Below are 7,709 nucleotides of genomic sequence, written 5' to 3' on the forward strand. Positions count from 1 at the left end.
TTTCCTTCTGAGTTCTTTTGTAATTTCAAGTGTTTCTCCATTTATTCCCCTATCATCCAGTTTCTTACTCTTTTCTCTTTGGTGTTGGTTTTTGTGGTGGTCAAATATCTAAATTTTCTCAGCCTCCTTTCAGATTTGGAAAGTTACTTTTTATTTATGTAATTCCCAAAGGGTTTCTTGTTGAGAATACAGGGAAATTGACCTTAGTTGCATGATAATGTCCTTTCTTCAGACCCCATGTAGTTGACACTGTTCCATTTTCTTTCTGTTCTTTATTATTTTTCCAGTTGAGGACAATGACATTTAAACCCATTGCTTTGGTGTTACTACCCATCCAAGGCAGAGCATATTTCCAGATGCAGTGGGAATGGCTGAGTTGAATTTTGCTGCAAATCTGAGGATTAACAGAAGATCTAAGAGAAGAGGAGGTGCTTAATGAATGCATTAGGTAATGACTTTTCATGGTCTCCTTCAGATTGGCTAGGATCTTGCTGTTACTGTGTAGAGAGAGAAATTTCTTTTCTTTTTTGCATAATTCTTATTTTATAGATGTTAACTGGATTGGGAAAAGTATCTAGTATTTCATCCTATAGGACATGTGTCTTAGAAGTAACAGTGACTGTGTTTATCTTTTTTTGGTATCACCAGGACTAAACACAAAGGTTAGTACATAGGGTTTAATAAATATTTATTGATAAGTTGAATATAATTCGGTAAAAATAAAAATGACAGAAATAAAGTAAGACAAAAAAGCTTAAGGGATGCATTGTTCATTTTTTCAGCCATGTCAAATAAATTGACAATACTAAATTAATTTACATATTTATTACTTTAATTTAGTGAAGTAGATAAGATAATAACAGATTCATATAGAATGACTGAAAAGTGAAATGAGCTTTGGTAGGAGATTAATATTTCCCCTTTATTAAAAGTATTTGAATAAAAGCTAGATGACCACTTAATAAAGTTGTTTTTATAAGGTCTCCTTATTCAAATAAACATTGGCCTAGATGGTCTGGAGGAAACTTTTAGATATAAATATATAATTACTGTGATTCTGTGACAATTGAGGCTCTATGTAAACTTCCACTTTTGCCTGCCATGTATATAGATCCTCTTGTCTAGACCTATTTTATGAATTAGAAGAACAAAAGTAGAATAACAAAGTATTTACTCTCTGAAGATAAAATATTTTGAAGATGCACTGGCCCCATATCATGATGTGTTGGAAAGAATTCTAAATTTGGAGCTAGTGAATTTACGATCAAATCCCATTGTTCAACATATTATGTCTGAACCATTAGGCAAGTTGATTAAATTCCTTGAATCTCAGTTTCTCCTTCAGTATAATAAGTAAATTTGATCTCATAGGACTTTTTGTTTATTTATATAAATATTTATTTGTTTTCCAATTATGTACAATGATAGTTTCTACCAATCATTTTTTGCAAGGTTTTGAATTTTGCAATTTTTTCCCCTTCATCTTCCTCTTTCCTTTCCCTCTCCCCTTTCCCCCATTCATCCACAGAAGGCTATATGATATAGTCTTTACATTTGCTTCCATGATATCTCATATGACTTAAATTCCCCTTTAAACTAAATCCTTTGTCATATGGAAAACCCTATTCGAGGTATGGGTTAATTTCTTTGCAGCTAAGGAAGATTGTGAGTTAAGTGCTAGAGTTGAAAATATTTTTTCAACCCACATTTACACAGAAAGATAGTCTTGTTATAAACAATTTGATAATTTGAAATACCAAGGATAATGGTCTTGCCATGAGCATATTTTTTAGACCATGTCTAGAGGATAAAGAAGGAGAGAAAATATGGCAAAGAAAATGAAACAGAAAATGAATGAGGGTGAAGCATAGTGTAGTTATATAAATTACTTAAAACTATTGATAAAACAATAGGAAACAGAGTCTATTGACAAATCAGAAGAATAATAATTTTATCCAAGGACCAGAATTGGTTTTTAATATTTCTTGGAGTTTTATTCTACATGTGACACATATTAATAAATGTCATATACAAAATTATTTAACAATCTCTAAATAGAAGTAATTAATATTCCTTGTTTTCTTGTTTAATGGAATTCAGACATACTGATTTTCAGTCATATTAGCAGAAAAATAATATGTTCACTTTGGATATGGCTTTTTGTCATGTCAAATAAAGAGATGCAGCATCTATTACAGAATATTTGAAATATTTATCTACTGTTATAGGATTCAATTGCAAATTACATAGGGGGAAAAATTTTTGTGTCCGTTGAGTGAAATTTATATTTCACATCTTTTTACCATGAGTTTATATTTTTCTTTTTTATATGTGGAATTGAATCTTTTTTGGATGACTATAATCTTTCTTGCTCTAACTCTAGAATAAGAAATAACCATTTGGTTAAATATATGCTTCTCATATCAGTTGTGATAATATGGAGACAGTAATATAAATGTAATCTACTCTTCCATTTTCATAAATTAAAATGTCAATATGTGAATTTATTTAAAAAGTGCTCCAAAAATGAAGAAAAGTTAAAGAAAAAGGATAAGAATAGAGTGGGAATGGTTTGCAATTGTGCTAATAGTCTAATGAGACAAATGAAGAAACATTCTTTTTCCTCAAGAAGTTATACATTATTTAAAATTTAAGAAAATAATTAAAAATGAATGGAAGAGTAGATTTGAGACTAAAACAAAAAAAGAAAAGAAAAAAAGTAAATAGTAGCAAAATAAACATTCTTGGAATAGAGAGTTATAGATGAATATTATCCAAATTAGGAGGATGGATGTTAGGAAGGTAGGCAAATTTCCACAATCTTATGAAAGGAAAAAATATTTAAAAGAAATTTAATTTTTAAATGAGGAAAAACGGCAATTTAATTTACATTAGGAAACTTGGGCCTGATGAAGATGGTTTGGTCTGTGATAAAAATCATATAAATAAGTTAAACACAGAGATAATGTGCTGCCTTCCAAAATATATGTGAGGAGGGTGGAGCCAAGATGATAGTGAAAAAAGTAGAAACTCATCTGAAATCTATCAAATTTTCCTCTAATCAAATTTAGATTAAAGCCTCAAATCAAATTCTAGTGTAACAAATTCTAAAATAAATATAAAAGGTTGAGGTGAAGCAATTTCCCACCCCAATACAACTTTGGAGGTTGGAAGGAAAAGTCTGTCTCATTGGAGAGGCTGTCAGACCTGGAACATAGTGCAGAATATATCATGAAAGATAGCAACTATTCTTTTTTTTTAGATTTTTTGTAAAGCAAATGGGGTTAAGTGGCTTGCCCAAGGCTACACAGCTAGGTAATTATTAAGTGTCTGAGACCAGATTTGAACCCAGGTACTCCTGATTCCAGGGCCAGTGCTTTATTCACTATGCCACCTAGCCACCCCTAGAGGATTTTCAAGTAAGCAGATCCTTAAATGTTATTGTCTTTGTGTTGTGATCAACAAAATACTTAAGGTCTTCTCTAGTATATCTGATTTACCAGCCCTTAGGAAGGGGACTTTCAGGCAGTAAACCTTGACTTCATGGGTCTTCGCACTGTGTCGTTTTTGTGTTATGATTTACAAAGTAAACTCTGTCATCTGAATCCACTCTTTTTTCCAAATCTGTTGGCAAAGGACCAAGTGGATCATTTTCTGTGGATAGCATTGAAGTCAAATAGAGGTATCTAGTTAAATTGCTGCATGGCTCCTTGAAGTTGATCATGCTGAGGCTTCCATTGTTCAAAGTTTCTGACTGATTCCATAGTAGGTTGCTGCCATGTTCTGGTGTTATGTTCAACATACTAAATTTTTCCATGATCATCAACTCTTCTTTCCCAACCTGGTGGTAAAAGGCTGTGATCTCTCTCACATTGTAGCTCCTCTATTAAGATCAACATAATAGGTCCTATCATGAGAATCTTTTCTCTGTTCCCACCCTGGCAAAGTTTCTATAGTGGAATTTCCAGGTTGTTGCCTTCTAGATTCTACATACATTAGAAGCCTGTCTTGATTTGGCGGCTTCAATAGTAAAACTATTTCTTTAAAATTAGAGGCAGTTGTCTACAGTATTTAAAGCTTCATGTACCATTTCTGCACTGGCTGAGGTAAAGCATGCACTATTTTCAGAGCACTGAGAAATTTCTTGAGTTATAGAATCTGTAGTAGTAGTAGTGGTATTAGTGCCACCAGTAGATATGTGAGATTCTTCAGATCCTATTACAGTTCAAAGAGCAGGTGAGTTATCAGCTGCTGCAGATGAAGATGATTCTCCATTAACAAGTCTTATTGGCAGACGGAGATGTAAGTGGTTTTGAAGCTGGTGTATTTTTAGGTCTGGTTGCAACATGAGAAGGAGATGAGAATATGCTGTCTTCATTGAGTACATGTAGGCTGAATGAATTTTGCATTACTGTATTTGTAGCTGTATGGTTTTCTATTCCATTAGTAGCTTCAATGGCAGATCTAGTTGCAGTCCTTGCTGAAGCGTCTCTATTTTCACATATTCTGCTGTACTTTGTCTGCTGCTGAAGGGCAATTTGTTAGTACTTCCTGCTCAACCACAAATCCATCATGCACCACTGTAAGTTCACCAGTTTGTACTATTCTTCTTATTCTTTCACTCTTTCCAATTTTCTATTGTGTATTTCAAGAGCTTGTCTTAAGTCAACTGCTGCTCTTCCTGATAATGCATCTGTTTTTAAAGTGTGATGATGCCACACTCCAAATTCCAATGTGGTCTGAGGTGTCACATGGTTAATTGTCCATTTTCGATTAGAAGAACTATTAGATTTTGCTGTTTTCTTAATTTTTCCATCTAAAGATAATTCTGCATAAATAGCTGCTCCAAACCAGTTCTTTTTCCTTTTCAGTTTGGCACTAGAAACAATCACCTAAATGAAACTGTGATCTTCCATTGTGTATGAATATATCAGATCATGGTGGAGCTGTGTCCAAAATTTCTGGGGTGCAGCTAAAGTAGTCCCTCAGGGGAGAAATCATATCCCCATAGTCACACAATAAATACTGGAGGTAGAATTCAAACCCATGTTTCTCCTGTTGCCAAATCCAATGCTCTTTCCACTACACCAGGCTGCCTCTCAAGGCTCCGGTCAGTCTGCCTTGCTCACCTGCCTGCCTGCCTTCCAAGGTGGTGGCAGCACCTCTTCTTCTTCGTACTTGGGGTGAGTCTCTTATCTTTCTGAACCTAGTATTGCCATCTTCCAACCACAGCCCTCATCCCACCCCACTTATCCCCCAAGCATTGCAGGCAGCTTGTAGCAGCAGGGACACAGTGGGCAGGGGAGACTGCAGACGCCGGGTCCCCCTTGTCCCAAACCCCAGCCACCAGCTCCTAATCACAGGCTGCCTGGCCTCAACCCCACACCTCCTTCCCTGAAAGATATTTTCTAGACTCTTTTTTTTTTTTTTATCAAGGATTTCGGTTAGATCAATAATTCATCTCTCCTGGACCTATTTTCCAGGTCATTTGTTTTTTTTTTTTTTTTCCCTAAAAGGTCCTTTAAATTTTCTTATGTTTTGTTTTATGGAATTTTGGTGTCTCATCGAGTCATTAGTTTCTATTTGTCCAATTCTAATTTTTAGGGTTTTATTTTTTTCAGCTAGCTTTTGTGTTTCCTTTACCAGTTGATTCATTTTAGTTTAAACTGAATTGTATTCCTTTTCCAGTTGATTAATTTTACTTTTTGATGAGATCTATTCTTTTTTAAAAATAAAAATGACCACCTGGAAAGAGTTGATTTCTTCAACAATTTTTTTTTCATAATTCTCTTGCATGACTCTCATCTTTTTCATTTTTTTTCTTACTCTCTTCTTTGGTTTTAAAAATTCTTTTTGAGCTCTTACATGAGGTTTTTGATTTGAGGTCAATTCATAAACTCCTTTGAAGCTTTTCATGTAGACAATTTGTCTTTTTGCTTTTTTGCTTTTTTCTTCTAAATGACATTTTTGTTGTCTGAATATTTTGTTGTCTGACATTGTTATCTGAGAGTATCTTTCTATAGGTAGCACATTCTTTTGTTTGCTTTCTTCATTTTTTTGATTTTATAAAGATTTCATTTATTTTGAGTTTTACAATTCCCCCCAATCTCACTTTCCTCCCCCACCCCCCACAGAAGGCAATTTGTTAGTTAGTCTTTACATTGTTTCCATGGTATGCATTAATCTAAATTGAATGTGATGAGAGAGAAATCATATCCTTAAGGAAGAAACTTACAGTATGAGATACAGCAGAATTACATAATAAGATAACATTGTTTTTTAATCATTCAATTCCCATTTAAAGTCAAGAATTTTGAAGATGAATTTGAGGGCAACGTTAGTCCTTTTTTTACTGTGTGTACTTTCAGAGTTATCTTTGATTGGGATTGAGTTTTAAGTGTTGGATATTTAAAACATAAGCTCCTCTTTGTTTGCAAAGAATATTGGGAGAGTATTACAATCAATTTGGAGGCATTTAACTTTCTTTTCTAAATTTGAAACATGACCTATCAAGATCACAAAAGCAGAAAATCATTTAATAAATACTGTAAATAAGTAAACATTGGCATTTTGACTCTATTGCTGAGAATTTTATAGTTACTCCTGCCCTATAGGATCAAGCATGGTTTTAATTATATCCATTATCTAAGAAAAGATTTCCTCATCCCCTCCTAGTTTTCTTTTGCCAGTTCAATAAACGTTAAAAAATAACAAGATAACAAATGCAATTTCAAGAACACCAATAAGTCAAATAACTACAGAGTTCATGAGTCCTTGCTTCCCCTCTCCCTTTCATATCCTCCATGCTACGTGTAAGACTGATTTTAAAGTTAAAAGATAACCTATTAAGGCTACCATATATAGTTAAATAACTTTGGTATCTCTTTGATGCCTTAATTGGTTTGTAGCAGCAATTGTAAAGATTTACATTTAACTTGACCTAACTGGGGTCAGGGAGAATTAATATCCATATTAATTAAAAACTCTCAATTATTGGTGGAAATTATGTATATATATATATATATATATATATATATATATATATAGTTATATTATTGCTTATAATGTCACGTTTTTGTATCTAAGTCCCATAGCCCTTTGGAATTTATTTTGAAATATATATATATATATATTATATATATATATATATATTATATATATATATAATATATATATATATAGAGAGAGAGATTATAAAAATATCTATCTATATATAAATATGTATTATCAGTATATCCTAAATTTCTGCAAGACTTCTGAATAGTTTACCCTTCATTTTTTATTGAATAGCTAGTCCTCATACCAGCATCTTGTGCCATTATATTTATTGACCACACTGACACCAAGTTAACTTTTCTTTTATTTTTTGTACCTATTCCATTCCTCTGAACAACTTCTGAATTGTTTTCACCTAGAACCAAATAATTTTTGAAGATTATTGCTTAACATTTTATTCCTCCTAATGAATTTAGATAAGATTCATCCTAGCTCTATAAAACAATCCTTTTGTAGATTGCTATGACACTGAATAAGAAAGTTAGTTTAGGTATTACTGTTATTTTTATTTTATTTGATTATTTTATTTGTTTGAGTTCTCTGGGAGTAATTAATATTTCTATATAAATTCCATAATAAGTTTAGTGTCTATTTCTGTTAAAAGGGTTTTTGCATTTAGACTCATATAATTGTTGAGAATGTTTCTTGGCAGA

The 7,709-nt window shown here is 32.7% G+C and overlaps 1 pseudogene; it reads right to left on the reverse strand.

Moving 5' to 3' along the window:
* Positions 1 to 3,394: 3,394 nt before the first annotated feature.
* On the reverse strand, positions 3,395 to 4,920 carry LOC141494226 (NEDD4-like E3 ubiquitin-protein ligase WWP1 pseudogene; annotated as a pseudogene).
* Between the last annotated feature and the right edge of the window lie 2,789 nt (positions 4,921 to 7,709).

The sequence above is a fragment of the Macrotis lagotis genome, chromosome 7 (assembly GCF_037893015.1).
Source record: "Macrotis lagotis isolate mMagLag1 chromosome 7, bilby.v1.9.chrom.fasta, whole genome shotgun sequence".
NCBI classification, from domain to species: Eukaryota; Metazoa; Chordata; class Mammalia; order Peramelemorphia; family Peramelidae; genus Macrotis; species Macrotis lagotis.